Source organism: Amblyomma mixtum, chromosome 3, assembly GCF_055824585.1.
Source record: "Amblyomma mixtum isolate Tamu chromosome 3, ASM5582458v1, whole genome shotgun sequence".
In the NCBI taxonomy this organism is placed as follows: Eukaryota; Metazoa; Arthropoda; class Arachnida; order Ixodida; family Ixodidae; genus Amblyomma; species Amblyomma mixtum.
In genome coordinates this window covers 305,798,994-305,815,237 of record NC_143014.1, presented here as the reverse complement: position 1 = coordinate 305,815,237, position 16,244 = coordinate 305,798,994, and the positions used below count along the sequence as shown (strand labels likewise).

At 47.4% G+C, this 16,244-nt stretch overlaps 1 non-coding gene across 1 annotated transcript; it reads left to right on the top strand.

Annotated features, from left to right (window-relative positions):
* The first annotated feature begins 11,610 nt into the window (after nt 1–11,610).
* On the top strand, nt 11,611–11,692 carry TRNAS-AGA (transfer RNA serine (anticodon AGA)). The gene has a single exon. It is a non-coding gene; the product is annotated as a tRNA-Ser (tRNA).
* Nucleotides 11,693–16,244: the final 4,552 nt, after the last annotated feature.

Genomic DNA, 16,244 nt, shown 5'->3' with positions numbered 1-16,244 from the left:
ATTCTGCCATAACGTCAGGAGCAGCTACACATCTTTCTGCTGCACGCACTGGCGTTTGAAGTTTGCCTGTAGCCATGAAACAGCAGTTATGAAACAGCGGTTACAAGCAACGAGGCTGAGACATTCACAGCAGCCACATATTGTAGGTCAAAGAAATACAGAGAAAATATTTTCAATAAAGGCATTGGATGCGGCGTTCACAATTCTGAAAAATGTCCAGCTTTGTAATCTAAAAGCACTTCATAAACGCGGGTAGCATTGCCAAATATTCAGGGGGCACTTTGGCTCTCTAAAATGCTGCAAGGCGTTTCCTGGCCACTGTTTGTTTATATTTACGCTTTTATTTTTCATATTTTATTTGTTATTTATTTTTTGCTCCTTTCTTAATTTTATTTATTTTTATTTATTTACAGAAGACTGCTGGCTTTATTGCAAAGCCTTAAGCAGGAGTGGGTGTAAAATACACTTTGACAAAAAGAAAAACCTCCTTGAGGCACACGCAACTCAGCACACAATACCGAAAAAAAAATGAACGACGAAAAGAAACAACATTACACAATATTAGACGAATCTCGCGTCAAAATGAGCACTGGGGGAAAGAAAAAAAAGGAAATGTTGAATGCTGCAAAATTGTTACAAATTCCTAAGCGACGCCGTAAACGACTCCACAGTAGAAGCCTCTACAATATTCGCTTTGAGGACATTCCATTCCCGCACAGTACGGGGGAAGAAAGAATTCTTGTATGTTTCAGTGTGGCATGAGTATTCCTTCACTTTTAAAGAATGGTAGGATCGTGTCGAACGACCCGGGACGAGCTCAATGTCCTTGCTGCTGTTAATTCCTAATTTGTTGTGAACAATCATGAACATATATTTAAGCCTCTCGCGGTATCTCCTGAGCTGCAAAGACTCCAAATTTGCTTTCTCAAGTAGCATTGTTTTTTATTTTCACATCTTACTTTTATTTTGTTTTTATTTCTGTTTATTTTCTTATTTTATTTTCATTTTCTTGACTTTACTCCTTTTATTTTATTTATGAAGCCCATGCATTCACTAGATGCGTCTTTATTCATGCTGGAACCTTGAGCCTTTTAAGCAGTGACGCCGAAAGGCGGGCGAATCTGCCGACGCGTCTGCCGACACGGCTGCCGACGCGTCTGTCGATACTCCTGCCGACGCGTCTGCTAACGACAGTATGAGGCATTAAAGGCTTTCGCCTTAATATTTATCGACTGGGTAATAAATCAACACGGCGAAGTTGCTCATGCGCTATGCTACCGTAGCACGGCTTTCGCCGTGCGGGTTCTCTAAACCACGCAACCGCTGCCGGCCGCACTTCGCTAGCCGCTGCAAATAACGACAAGCGCTTGATCACAAAATATGAGACGTGAACGACGCATTACATGTGCTCCTCAGTTCTGCGTTGGTATTTCTGGTCCCCGCAAGAAATCAAAAGTAGCGCTTACCTTTCTGTCGTTTAAGCCATCGGCTATGACGACGCACCGCAGCATCACCGGGACTCCTAACGTAGCTGAACACACTTGGGACGAAGTCAGGATGGTTCTCGAATTTTGACGGCTGTCCTGCATTGAACGCGGTTTCTAATCGTACAAACCTACATATAAGTGCTTAAAAGTACCGTACCTGTTATGAAATGCGAGCTGCAGATCCGAGAATGTTCGTTCGGTTCCCACGGCGAATCGTCTGCATTCTGTCTCCTCACAGCCGCTATCCACGCCGTTTTTTTTTTTCGGCACGTAGCCTCGTGTACGGGAACCTGTAGAACTTCGTGCTCCCTTTTTCAATAAAGTAAATAGTGCAACCGTAGGCCACGCAGTGAGCTGGCATTTTGATACACGCGGCAAACGCAAGGCAAGGAGCTCACATCGGTCGCCGCTCTACGGCGCAGGAATGCACGGCCGGCTCATGTTTTCCAACCAAAACCAAATCGCCTATTCAATTCAATTCAATTCAATTTTATTCAACATCTTGAGGATGTTGGGTGCGCCGACAAAAAGCCAGAGAGAAGGCTTGACAGAGGTCGACGCACCCTACAATAACTTGACAGCAGCACCAGAATGTTGTACAGTACACGGCAAGTGAGCACACAGGAAAAAAAAATAATAAAATACAAATCATGAGTAAAAATCTCCGTGACACGAAGTGCTGACGGTACCTAGGGTTACAGCAATTTAGATGCTTTATTTAATGAGTACGGAAGAGTATAGAGGGCGCTAGCTGCGTCTTCACAGCGCATGCGCACAAATTTTTCCGCAAGTGGTCAATTGTACAGTCATGAGCGCAAAAACGCTTCATACAGATTTCTTGCGGAACAAATTAGCACAACGATATTACATCGATATAAATAAAGCTATGTATCCAGATGACAAAGAGGACATAGTGATCCTTCCAGGATATTTGGGTTTAAAAGTTCCAGGTGGCTCCAGCAGTGCGGGAAACAAAAAGCCAACCAATATGCCCGAGAATTCCTCGGCCTGGCGGTGGGCTTTTCCGATTTCCGATCTGCTAGACGCAGAATGGTCTCGTACCAATGATTACTTCCCACTAAAGAAATTACCTTCGTCTCCTCCCTCGCTCAACAAAAGGCAAGCACTAGAGTGTAGGCAGTTACAAACAGGAACCTTTTTTTTTTAATCCGTACATTTCTTCCAAAGTCGCCCCAGTCGAATTCAGACCGGTCTGCGTTATGAGTGCGGCACCGAAAGCCATTCTCAGTCACCCTCTTTTTGAACGCCCCGCGGAAAAACCCCCGGAGCATTTGCGACTCTCCAACCTAGTGCAGAGGGAGGCTGCGTTGTCCAGCTCGCACCCAGAAGTACAACTCCGTGCGGCGGTCAGGGCCGAAAAGGTCGGCGCAAGGATGGGCTGTTTAGCCCCCTGGCGACCAGACTGGAAAACAACGACTTGGTTCCCTTCCACTCACTTTCAGACAAGTAAAGTAGTTCTTCTATCACTAGAGATAGCGTAAGAAAAATAGACATAGCTGTAGAAGCGATTAAGCGCAGATTCGAGAATTGATGGAGTCAGCGGAGGTAGGAGAAATTGCAAGAAGCGACACTGAAAGCAAGCTAAAAACGTAGACTACGCCTAACCTGCACTTAAGAGTGCAATGCGTTAGAATTAGAGATCCCTCCCGGACAGGTGTCATTGATTCATAGATACCGGGGAGGCCCCGTACGACTATTGACGCAGCGGTTTAGTGATGCACCACTGCGCCGAGAGGCGGCGGCTGCTCTTCCCAAGCTGCCGTAAGGCTCATTCTTGCGCAGATAGCCCTTCGTGAGGCTACCCCTAGACAAGTGAGTTGATGCGGAGTGGGCAGGTGGCAATCGCACTGCGTTTGGTTTATTTAATTTCACTGCCTCCAGCCATGGTGGGCAGGTTGCCCGCAACTTTGCGGGAAGCTTGTCATCTGGCCGCCGTGCCATGTGAGCCACCAGCTTTTTCGGCGCGCGGACGAGCAGACGCCGGCATTCCTCGTGACCACTTAGGATATCTCATTAAAGGAGCTTAGAACATGATAAATAGACTTGACTGGAAAAAAAATAATGCACATGAAAACATTGAAAGTAAAAAAAATAGGGGCGGAGTAAAAATAAGATAAAACAATTAATTACGTCAATTTACTCGGCAAGAAGGCACTCACCACCGCCCCGATACGAAGGGGATGCAGTAGTTATCAGTCTGTGGGGCTAAACCGTTGCGATAAAAATTATGCGTGGTCGATGCAGGCCCCGAGATCAAATAAATAGGCCACACTGAGTAACAACATAGCGTGGATATTTCTTCAAGGGCAATTTGGCAGGAACCACGCGACTCCGGTCAAGTGCAATTCAAATCTCTTTCGAGAGTTGCTTCACTTTTCTTATGGTAGAGCTCCTCAAGTGTGCCACAGACACTCATACAGTACATTCACTGGACGTCTGTGGCGTTGTTTGCTGGAAAAATGTCACATGGTCACACATAAAAGGCATCATATTGTCAGTAGTGGTGAGTGCAGTCCGAAGAGCAGAAAGACAGCAGGAATGGCTTCTGAACAAAACTATTTATTTGGGATGACTTGCGCCCGCAAAGAGCTAAGTGACTCGGCGGCGGCGTAGCAGCAAGCGTGCTCGGTGGTCGTCGAAGAGAATGCCGACGCTCTCGGTCGTGCTCAGTTTAAATCAGGCAGTGAACTTCCGAGATAGGGCGTGCAAAGTTACTACAACAGTGTGGAACAACATCGAATCGGCCCCGCCCGGATGCGATCAATCCGGGCGCGGCCGCGTCTTGCATCACAAACAAAGCGATAATGCAGCGTGCTGGCACCTTTGAAGAATGAACAAGCAAGGAGTTCGAAGATTCGCGGCAATATATGTGTAAAACTTTGAACATCCTAAAGAAATGACTAGAACTTTTTGTTAGTGCAAAGTAAGCCGAAAATAAAAAAAAAATAGAGATCACTGCGGCGAGCCGCGTTGGGAGAATGCGAAAGCATTGAGGCCTCCTCGGCACTCGTCGCATCTATTTGCCTCTATCATTTCCCTTTTCTTTGTTAACTTAACTACTGAGTTAGCTTAATTATCTTGTGCTTTAATTATAGATCGATTTATTTAGTCTGATGATACCTTCATTTATCTTGATCAACCATTTTGGTTTTTCAAATTTGCCGCTGTGGTTGCTTCCTGTTCACTTACTATATCCTCGTCAAACCTATTGGACCGTCCAATGGTTTTTGCTGATAATTAATTAGCTAATTAATCTAAGTCGATGAAACTTTTTGCTACATTAATTATCCCTCATAAATACATTTCAATTAACTTCAAATCTTATTTTCACTCCTTTTCCTATTTTACACTATTTTGCCATCTACGGCTGTTTTCCCGTCCACGAACTTTTTACGGAACTCAGCCATTCCAGAATGAATATGCACGAAAGTGAGTGCAAACAAAAGGGTGCACTGAAATTCTCGGCCAAACAGGGAACTGACTAAAATTAAGTTAAGGTATACGCTAAATTTTTCCTCTTGGAGTGATAATGTTCCGTTTGAAAGGCCCATATAAAATTGGATAGGAGATGACAAAGTTGTTCCGAGTGCCAGGACATAGATGTCAGCATCAGGGCCCACCTCCAGAATCAACTCCAACACCGAGGCAGCGTACGTATTGCTCGCTTTAAAGCACTGTTACCAGAGAGATTAAGGGCACTTTGATTCCTTCGTTTGGAAATTTCTTTGGCAAGTGGCGGTTGTACGTAGGGCACCATATTCGAAATTCCCCCCGGGAAAAGCTTTTAAACGATAAAGTTAATGGCAAAGTTTCAGGCGTGAAGTTTACAAACAGTATCTGCACTTTATGTGCGACAGCATCACTTTCTCGAAGTTTTCTTTAACTTCTACATACTCCGACTCGCCTCCGTAAGACACACGCTTCTTCATCCTCCGCTGTGGGGCAAAGACGGAACTATGCAGCCCAGAGGCACCCCTATGGCCGATGAACGTGTGCCGCCGTGGATACAGGTGGGCAGGTGGACACGCATAGCGCTAAGCTAAACATCGATTAGTCCCACAGCGCAGGTGCGAAGCACAGCAGAGCGCCAGTAGCACACCGAGAATTCGGGTAGCCTGCGTTTTCTTTTCTAGTCATGTGCAGCCCGTCGAAGTGTGCGGCGGCCGCTCATTTGGGCATGGACAGCGCGCACATCACGTTCGTTACGAACCTGGTTGGGAGCGCTTCGTTATGGCAGCGCGTGATCGGGTATCTTCTTTAGTGTTTTGTGGGCTTTCTTTAAATTCTGAAAAAAAGGAGCATGCACGAGGCACAACAAAGGGCCAAATACTTGTGTAGAACACGTCCTGGGCGCATTTCGGGCTGAACACGGGATATCTAACGATAACATTTGGTTAAAAATGGTCTGGATGCAAGCAAGTGCAGTTACACGCATAGGATTGCATCGTCATTTTTTGCCTTCCTGCTCGCAGCGGCTTTGGGAGCTGTGGAACACAGTTCGCTCGTTACATAGACCGGTGTTTTTCCCCCCTTACGTGGTAAAAAAAAATTGTTTAGGTTGTTTCAAAATGCCATCAGCAAGTTAAGGGAACGCACTTGGCCCTCAAGCGAATATTTTAAGTTTTACATCTTTAATCTCTGCATTTTAACTAATTAGACGGAATATAAAAACATTTTAGGCAGTGCCACATGATGGGTAAAATTAAGTCGTTGGTTCAACCCAGCTGCGCTCTACAACCTTTTCAAAGCCTTGGCTCAAGTTACGAGAAAACATCCCATATACCCAGGAAGCGCTTGTTTTCATGCCGTCCGGCTTAGGAGTCCAGAAATGCGGTACTAAAGCTCTTAGGCTGTAGTTGTATGTCGACTTCATTTTGACCGAAATGCCTCTGTGAGTGACGCTTACTGCAATGCTTTAATTTAATAACCACTCGCATGCTTCTGCAAAAAGAAAGAAAGAATGAATATGATGGATGCTCACCACTGTACTCCAGGATTGAGGGGGGCTGAAAGAGGAAGAAACCACGAGGGGCACGTTTCAGTGCAGCCATTAAATATATGGCGTTCTTCTGGGGTTTTCTATAAAGCCAAGGGCGCTCTGAATAAAAAAAAAACCATACTACAAGAACCACGAGATATTACATACACTGAGGCTTCTACAGAACAGTGTCGATTATAACGCGCGATCTGCGGTTATTGCGGTACTGCCCTGGAGAAGTATAACCACAATAAAACCAGTTAAGGGAGCGAAAAAGGCCGATTTTAAGATTTTAAAGTTGGCTTGAAACAAAATTTTGTGATATTAATTCTCTTATTCACTCAACAGCAAATGTTCTAAATTGGACTGGATATGGACTCAAGCCGAATAATGTGATTCTCTGGGGGGGGGGGGGGGGGGGGGGGAGTAAGGGGCGTTAGTAACAAGTTAGGCAGAAATATCCTACCGACTTTTTAACGAATGAAGGTTATGACGTTTCTATGATTTATTTAGGTGTTTTCACCTTCAGACCCGGTAAAGGTCCCCCACATAATTTCGCTCATAACTGCCAACATCTCGCTCTTCTCGTCTAAGATCAGTTGTAGGCACTCGCGCCTATGCGCTGTATGCCTATTCGGGCCTCTCCAAGACGCGACGCGCACATTACAGACAATTTCTTCGCAAAAATTTAGAACACTAAAGATCGCTAAAATTTCGGACCCATTAGCAAGTGACACACAAACGCGTGAAAGTCCTGCTCCTAGAGTCAAACTGCACTCCCGTGTAAAAGCCTCCTAAGCGGTTAAAAAGAATTCTTTTGAGCAAGCAAATATACCGTTGACTAGAGATCAAAGCGTAAACAGACAAAGATTGAGGGCCTGTAATAAGGAAGGAGCTGGAAATATCACGCCAGCTGAGGTCAATATATCTTCTTCTGGTTGAAATGCTACACGGCAAGAAGGTTAGTGCAACGCTACATTTTAATCGTCAAATGATGCTTTCGAAAAACAAAAGACAAAAAGTTGAAGGATGCTCACCACTGAACTCCACGGTTCAGAACGCGACGCGAATAATCCGTCACAGAGGTTGAGAGGTGGTCACACACTGCTTAAAACATTCTCAGGGGAGACTCATTTTTTTAAACAAAATTTATTCAAGAGAATAGCACAAACGATTACAATTTTTCAAGGTAGCACCCTTCCGTACCTACACGCTGCTGCCAAAGAGTTTTACAGTTTTCGTACGCCTCCAGGAACGCCTGGACCGGAATGCTGTTTAGGTCCCTCGTCACGGCCTGTTGAACCACCTCTACCGATCCGTGATGTTTCCCCTTGAGCGTCGATTTTATTCTCGGGAATAGAAAAAAGTCCGGCGGGGCCAAGTCGAGACTGTAGGGGGGCTGAGGCAGCGTTGCCGCCTTGTGCTGGGCAAAAAATCGGGTTCCTCATTCACATGACGAAGAAGATCCTACCGGTTGGCCTTTTCCTCCTCTGACAACACTCCCGGCACCAACTTCGCGCACGCTTTCCTCATGGATAGGTTTTCTGTCACCATCTCAAAAACTTGGTTTTGAGGAAGGCTCAAGTCATCAGCAATCATTCTGATACTCATTCTACGATCATTGTTAAGTAAATGTTTCACTCGCTACACATTTTCGTTGGTCCTGCTGGTCGAAGGGCGTCTGGAGCGGTCGTCTTCCTCCACTCTTTCCTTACCTTCTCGGAACAGCTTGTGCCACTAAAAAAACACCTGACCTCCCCATGGCAGCGTCACTGTAGGCCTCCTTAATCACGTTGTGAGTCTCTTTGCCCGTTTTACCATGATTTACTCAAAATTTGATCGCGTATCGCTGATCCAGTAAACGCTCGACGATTCTGCGTGACGAGACGTTTCGACAGGGGTTCACAGTACCAGCGACCTCCTCTCTTCAACGGCCGAGAGCTGACTGCCGATTTTCCCCAGCATTCCCAATATCCCCCTTCAACGATCCTGCACGCGCAGTCCACCTCTCGTCCGCCCGTTCGCACAGGAAAAAACCAGTCCTACTACTTTCAGAGCAGACCCTGTATATCTTGTATCACAGACGTGGGATCTTCTAGAAAAAAAATTACGGTGGGCACTTCAAGTCCTTACGTGTTGTGTTTCATTTTCTTGGTCAACGCCGCCAGGTATCGTTGCTGATGAGCCATATAATACTTACGAATAATAATAAACAAAAGCGCTCAAGGCTTAAAAAATCCACTACAAGAACCACGATATACTGCACGCACTGAGGTCTGTACACAATAGTGTGATTATAAGGCGCGATCATTTTACAAAGACAAGCGCATTTACTGCGCGTTTACCCAGCTACTGTCCTGGGCTAGAATGAATACGTAAAAGCCTGTTGCGCACAGGAAAAGGGCCCCTTTCGAGATTCCAGTTTTGCTGTGAAGCAAAATTCGAAGATTGATCTTTCACTCAAAGATGGCTGAAAAAGGTTCGATTCGCCAGTATACAGACTGGACACGAAACATTCCAATTCTCTGGGATGGTGGTGTTAAAAGGCCCCTACTTATCGTCAGGAAAATATATGCTTCCGAAGATTTAACGATTGAAGGGAAAGATTATGCGATAACATCTTGAAGAGACCCCAGAAAATTACGGAGTAACTTCTTGCATAACACGTCTAAGACCGTATTAGGCACCCAAACCGACGGGCTTTATGCCTCTTCCAGCCTCCCCTTGACGCGACGCAGACATTCCAGACGAGGTGTGCACAAAATTTAGAACACAAGACTGCACTAAAGCTTACGGCCCATCAGCAAATGACACTCAAAAGCGCAAAGTCATGGTCTTCAGTGAAACTGTACCCCTGATAAAAGCATCCAGTAAGGTAGTAAATAGTTCTTTTGATTCAGCATATATACCGTTGAATGGAGATGAAACCAGCAACAGGCACATATTTGGGCGGTTAATACTAAAGAAGCCGGACATATGACGTGAGCTAAGGCCTACATAACACTTACGGTGAAAGAATGTCAGTGCTTGGCGGCTCTAAGGAATGTTAACAGGAATGCACTGCCCAAAAAAACGCACCAAAAGGATCTCTGGTGGCGCAGCTACAGTCTTAGCACATGAAGTCTTTGCATGCACGACAGGCGAAATGATTCGAAGTCATAATTCTGATCGCGCTCCCTTTTTTATTCCGAAAGCAATACTACGCCAGGTCTAACCGCTCGTCGCGTGGTCCGTGGCCCGCGGACCCCCCATCACTTCGAGGAGCCGCCGCCGCGCCTAACAGATGGTGTGACGTCAGTCTCACCGGTGCTATGGCGACGCGTGACATGAGCTTGCTCTCTCCACCGCAGCCAGGAGGAGCTCGTCGTTCCGCGCTCCTTGAGGAGTCTCGCCATGGAAGTCACCGACGAAGACTCTAGTTGCTCTACTGCTTCGAACAGCTTGACTCTAAGGCGACAGCCAAGCAAGCTAAGAATAATGCAAGAAAGAGGTTACAACGTGCCCAAGAAACGGAAGAACAAGAAGAAGAACGACTGCGGAAACAACGAGAAGCCGAAGCAGCTAAACGAGCTGCATTGAGTTCAGTAGCTGGGATTAGGCCGTTTGCACTTCCCGTATTTGTGACTCCAGTTGGATGGAGCAGCATCAAAAATAAAAAAAAAATGCCGCAGCAGCTCAGTATGTTCTAATGACTCTTGGCGCTTCCTGTATCACTACGACTGTATCACTACGAGTAGCATGCAGTCTCCGAAGTACCGACGAGGCATTTGGAAGCCTTTGTACGAGTTGTACCGCTGTTTCCCTAAAGAAGTGGAAGCAGCGCTCTTTCACGGCTCCTAGGTCTTATGAAATCTTCTATCTGAAGATGATACGTCCTTCAGAATCGTGCCGCGCTCGCATGTACGCTCCCTATCTGCCCTATATACACTTGGAGGTGCCTCAATGAGCATTCCCATCGGCTGGGATGGTGTGATTAACAAAAAAAATCTCAGCTAAATGCGCCAGAATAGAAGTTCAAAGTAGCCAGAGAGTGGCCAGGGAGCCACCCTGAAAACTTCATTCCGAAACGGGGTCGTCAAGTGGCCAAACTGGCGCAAAGTAGCCACCAACGGCAAACCTGACCGCCGTGGTTCTGCATACCGAATGCTAACAAACCCAGCCCTCGCGTTCACTTTAGCGCCACAACGCAGGAGAGGCAAGAAACGTTTACTGACGGAGAACGCGACAGCGAGAGCGGTTATGACACGACAGCGCAAAGGGATGGTTTGGTGTATCGGGTATAACGTTCCAAAGCGACTCAGGTTATGAGGGATGGCGTAGTGAAGGAATCCGGATAATTCAGACCACCCATGGTTTTTTAACGTGCACTAACAGCGCACAGCACACGGACTTCTAGCATTTCGTTTCCATCCAAGTGCCATCGTGCCGGCCGGGATCGAACCCGCGTCTTTAGAGGGTCTGTAGCCGAGCATCTTAACCACAGTGCCACCGCGGCGGCTCACGCGCAAGTGCAGTGGTCCAGAAAGAGAAAGTAGTGGAGCAGACAGCGCGACGACTCGAGGGGTGGCTGACAAGAGCCCGTTTTATGCTGGTGTGTTCATGAAAATACTTTGCAAAAGAGAAAGAATCCGCAACAGTGCATCGAAACGGACAATAATGCGAGCGGAGGATCAGCGCTAAACAGCGGGCGCACGGGGAGCTGCGAGTCAGCTTCGCAGTGCAGCTGCCATCTGGAGAAATACGACGCAGAAATGGCCAAAAATGCAGCCTCTATTGATTGGTCCGTTAATGGTTTGCAAGTAGAGCACTCTAATGACCTCTTTGCCCGACATACGTCAGAGTGAAGCCTAGAATCAGGAAGCGATCTTAGTATGGGTCAATGTGGACCACAGGGGTTCTTAACCTGCGCTGACGCCGCACAGCTGCCGGGCATCTTCTGCGCTTCACCTCCATCGAAAACGTTAGCCTGTGCGACGATAATTGAATCCGAGACTTCAAGCTCCCGGCGAAAGTCCTCTGTGCTATAGCCACCGCCGCGAGTAAACACTATGATGAAGAGAGCCAATTGGTTGCCGCTTCCGACTTCGTTCTCAATTATTCGTGTAATATGTACATGAAAGTGCCGCAGTCGTGGCCGAGCGGTTAAGGCGACGGACTAGAAATCCGTTGGGGTCTCCTCACGCAGGTTCGAATCCTGCCGACTGCGTTTTTGCGACTTTATTTTTTTTCTGTGCGTATATTTTCACGTTTTTTTTTACTAATGACAGTGCCTACACGCTAGCAGAGGGCATCTGGAGGGTATTATGCTGACTTTTTGCGCTTGTTTCAAATCCACAGCAGTAACAATAATTGATTACATGGTGGCGCCATCTAATGCAATCCGCATAAACTATGTACGCCGACCGTGGCCTCTGCGATAGAGCGCGTCGTTCCTCTGCCGGAGCTGATCTCAGAGGCCACGGCCGACAAACCAGCCTATCCCATTTTGAGTTAGAAGCGGCCGAATAGTTGAACTATAAGCAATATACTGCAAAAACAGTTATGTAGTTGTCGCGAATTAAAAAATCTATGCGGCACCTGGCGCCGCAGGCAAGCAACGAAGAGTGAATATCCAGTAGCAGACGCCCCTAGCCAGCCTGACCGCGACACGTTAGCATAACGCTCATAAAACCGCAAAAACCGAATAAAGCGAACGGGAAACCAAATATGCACCGTTGCGCAGTCCGTGCAACGCAGTGACACATCATTTCATAAATCTCGTTCGTGCTGTAACGATCGGCGACGGATGATTGGCCGTATTGCGATTTTACGCGTATCTAGAAAAAGTAACATCGACAGTACTATTTTCGCCAGTTATGCTGCTACGATTTCGTCTTTCCTATTGTCGACTATCACCTCTTAAAGTTACTGAGGTGCGAAAGCCTTGCGCAGCTGTTATCCTCGTGCTCACATTTGCTATTGCAACGTCGACACGCGTAAACGAATGCAACTGGGATCAGAGCGTACCTCAAGCTCGTATTGTCAAGTTATAGCTACCGCTAAATGAGCGCAGGGGAGCAATCTACGACCGTAGGCTTTTTTCGCCGCATCTCTTAAAAGGGAAGACACAGGACAGAGGAGCGTACAACACAGGTGCCCTGTTGCAATCTCCTTTACCCTGTGTTTTCACTGTTCCCTTTTGTTGTGTTTTTGGATAAAGTAACAGCAATCTTTATTCACATGGGTTGCATGTTACTACACGGGGCCGGCGTCTGGCCGTACACACACACTACTTGCTGGGGCGCTCGGGGCGGTGGCGCCGTCTCGTGCCACGCACTCAATACACGCACACCCAGGCGCTTGGGTGGTGGCGCCGTTCTTGCCACGCACTCAATACACATACACAGCACTCTTCCTTCCTTAAGAAGGTTATCGGTAAAGTAGGGGCGGGCTTGCGAACAGTTCTAGTTGAACGTCTCACAGATGGCATCGCCGCAGCCTCCAAGGTGCTTGCGGTGCTGGCTACGTCTTCCTCGATGCTTGCAGGTGTACCCGCTGCACTTGTTTCTGGAGTGGCCAAGTGCTTTTTCACTTGGTTGTTGTGACGGCATGGAAGTTCCGTTTGTTTCATCAACTTCGCCCAACCACCATTTAGCTCCTCTGCCGAAATTGCGAACTGCAACCCTGTCACCTTTCTTGTATTTCGGTCCCTGTTTCGTCTCTCCGCAATGCCTCTTGGATTCTGTCAGCAACTGCTCGGGTGCACTCTCTTCCTCCCTTCTAATAATGCAAAGATCCAGCTTTGCTTTCATTGGGTATGCCAACATCAGCTCTGATGGTGACTCCATTTGGGCGGGGTGCTCTACGGTACATAAGCAACCATCTCGCTAGCCGGAGCTTGAGATCTACACCCATGGTTTTCTTGAGGCCGTCCTTTACAGTTCGAACAGCTCGCTCAGCCAAACCATTTGATGCCGGATGGAAAGGAGCTCTCCGTAGGTGCTTAACACAATTTTCCAAAAGGAATGCCTGGAAATCTTGGCCAGTAAATGAGGTTCCATTGTCTGTTACAATGCACCTTGGCAGCCCAAACCACGCAAAAATATCCCTCAAATGCTCTACAGTGTTTTCCGCTGTTGCACTTAGCACGATGATAACTCCAAGCCACTTTGATTTGGCGTCTACAAGTACAAGGAGCATTTTACCTTCAAATGGCCCGGCATAGTCCAGGTGCACGCGTTCCCAGCATTCACTTGGCTCAGGCCATGACACTGGTTCAGTCTTTGCTGGCATTGGAGAATTCTGCAGACACTGTGTACACTGTCGAGCGCACTCTTCTATTTCAGCTCCCATACCAGGCCACCAAAACAACCATTCCCTAGTGCGTTTCGTGTAGCAGTTCCAAGATATGCTTCTGGACAGGAGTAGGCACCACGATTCGGTTACCCCAGTACAAGAGATTTCTATATGTGTTCAGCTCATCACGTCTTTGCCAGAATGGCTGTAGGGCTTTGTCTGGGGTGCTTTGTGGCCATCCGTCCTTGACCCACAGCAGCACTTGGATTAGGGCTTGATCACAGCTCGTGTAGTGCTGAAGCTGCTTCACTGACACTGTCAGCTTTTCCAAGCTTGAGACTGAGTTCACCAGCTCTGGTGGTTCAGGTGGATCCGCAAAAAGAACTGTCAGTGGTAGCCTGCTCATGGCATCTGCGTTTCCATTGCGACGTCCAGGTCGGTGCTCAATAGTATACGAGTAGGCACTAAGTGTGAGTGCCCAACGCTGGATACGTGATGCAGTCATGGCTGTAATTGCTTTATCTTCACGGAAGATGCCGACCAGTGGCTTGTGATCAGTGATGAGGACAAAGCTGCGACATACAAGTAGTCTCTGAAGCGTGTGACACCAAATATAATGGCTAGTGCCTCCTTTTGCAGATGTGAGTAGTTTCGCTCCGCAGGCGTGAGAGTTCGAGATGTGAATTCTAGTGGGAATTCAACCCCTTTATCACGATGTGAAAGCACCACACCTACACCATACGATGAAGCGTCACAGGCTAGCACGAGCTCCTCAGATGGGTCATATTGTGCCAACACTTTTGCCTCCATGATGGCTTCCTTGCTTTTGACAAAAGCTTTTCGCTCTTCATCTGTACAGCTCCAGTGACTGTTCTTGTGAAGCAGTGCATACAAGGGTGCTAGTAGTGTGGACAGGTTCGGCAGAAACTTTCCGTAGTATGACAGGAGTCCAATGAAGGATCTCAGCTCACCAACGTCCTTGGGCTCGGGCGCTTCAATGATGGCTTCTGTGTTTTTCTTTGATGGTTGAAGACCAGTGGCATTGATCTCGTGGCCCAAGTAAACGAGAGATGGTTTGAAAAACTAACACTTTTCCTGTTTGAGCTTCAACCCTGACTCTTTAACACTTTGCAGAACTTTGCGCAGATTCTGAAATTGCTCTGCGTCAGTTTTTCCTGTCACCAAAACATCGTCTAGATAGACTGACGTGCCTGGGATGTCACGAAGGGTTTCTTCCATTCTTATCTGGAAGACGGCAGGGGCTGACGAAACACCAAATGCCAGACGATTGTAAGCAAAGAGACCCTTGTGTGTGTTGATGACCAGTAGCTTGCTGGTTTCTTCATCAACAGGCACCTGATTGTAAGCTTCGCGGAAATCCAACTTGGAAAACTTGACTCCGCCTTGCAAGGATGCGAATATGTCTTCAACTTTTGGCAATGGGTACTGTGTCGTTAACACTGCTGGATTCACACCGATCTTATCGTCTCCACAAATCCTGACACTCTGGCCATCTTCTTTGAGTACTGGTACAATCGGCGAAGCCCACTCAGAATGGTCCACTGGTGTGATGATGTTTTCATGTTCTAGACGCTGAAGTTCATTTTCAACCTTGGCCCGAAGTGCATAGGGTACCGTGCGAGGTTTGTAGTATCGTGGCTGTGCATCGGGTCGAACGTTGATATGCACCGCTGGTCCTTTCAGTGTCCCGCAGCTTGGTCTGAAGATCTCTTCAAACTCCTGCAGCATTTCTTTCACTTTCCCTTCAGTGGTGCTCTCGAACTGTGTTGCATTTACTTGGCGTGGTAGCAGGTCAAACGCTGTAAGCCAATCCCTGCCGCACAGATTAGGGCTCTTGCAGGCTGTCATGACCGGGATGTAAACCAGCCAAAGAGATATTAAGGCGCAGATTTAATCGACCGGGATTATCACGGTGGCGGCAACAGTAGCGACAATTTCGACGGGTCGTTTGACCCCCAAGATGACCCCACGCTCGGCTCGGTACCAACGACCTTCGAGAAGCAACCGACGACAGGGGAAGAAAGGGTACTCCTCGTCTAAAAAAAAACCCGGAACGAATCAGAGGAAGCCAGCGCAGCTGCGGCTGCGACGTCATCATGCCACACCTGTGTTCGATGGACGCGAGCTGTCAACAGTATGGTTGCCTCGCAGTGCGACAGAGATGCGGACTTGCGTTTCCTCCTCGCCGTTTCCCACGGGTAGATTCTACAACAGGTGTCTTCGTTGGCTGTGTTGTGTAGTGCCGATCTTTTGTGTCACGATGAATTGCCGCCTGGTGAAAGGGCGGAGCCTTGGGCTATTTAACCTGCGCCCAAAGTGAGCACGAGGGCTCTGGGCCCTGGGTAAAAGGCTCATCCAGTCGCTCGACGTCATGAACTCTTAATTTTTGATTCCTTGCTCTTCTTTTGTAAATTTATGCAAATAAGTGTCTTAGTTTCTTGCCATTAAACCTGCTTGTTTTT